The sequence below is a fragment of the Galeopterus variegatus genome, unplaced genomic scaffold (assembly GCF_000696425.1).
Source record: "Galeopterus variegatus unplaced genomic scaffold, G_variegatus-3.0.2 Scaffold8597, whole genome shotgun sequence".
Lineage (NCBI taxonomy): Eukaryota > Metazoa > Chordata > Mammalia > Dermoptera > Cynocephalidae > Galeopterus > Galeopterus variegatus.
Genome location: NW_007734708.1, coordinates 59079 through 59383, shown reverse-complemented (window position 1 = coordinate 59383; position 305 = coordinate 59079).

Below are 305 nucleotides of genomic sequence, written 5' to 3'. Positions count from 1 at the left end.
TCTCATTCATGAAGGCTCCACCCTCATGACCTAATCACCCTCCAAAGGCCTTGCTTCCAAATACCATCACTTTGGGGATTAGGATTTCAACATGTGGGGCTGGCTGGCTAGCTCAGTTGGTTAGGGCACAGCCTTATAACCCCAAGGTCATGGGTTCAGGTCCCCATACAAGCCAGCCACCCCCCAAAAATTACAAATAAAATAGGATTTTAACATATGAACTTGAGGAGACGCGGATATTCAGACCATAGCACCAGGAGACTGCAGGCAAGTTGGGGACAAGATTGGCAGATCCAGCCATGCCA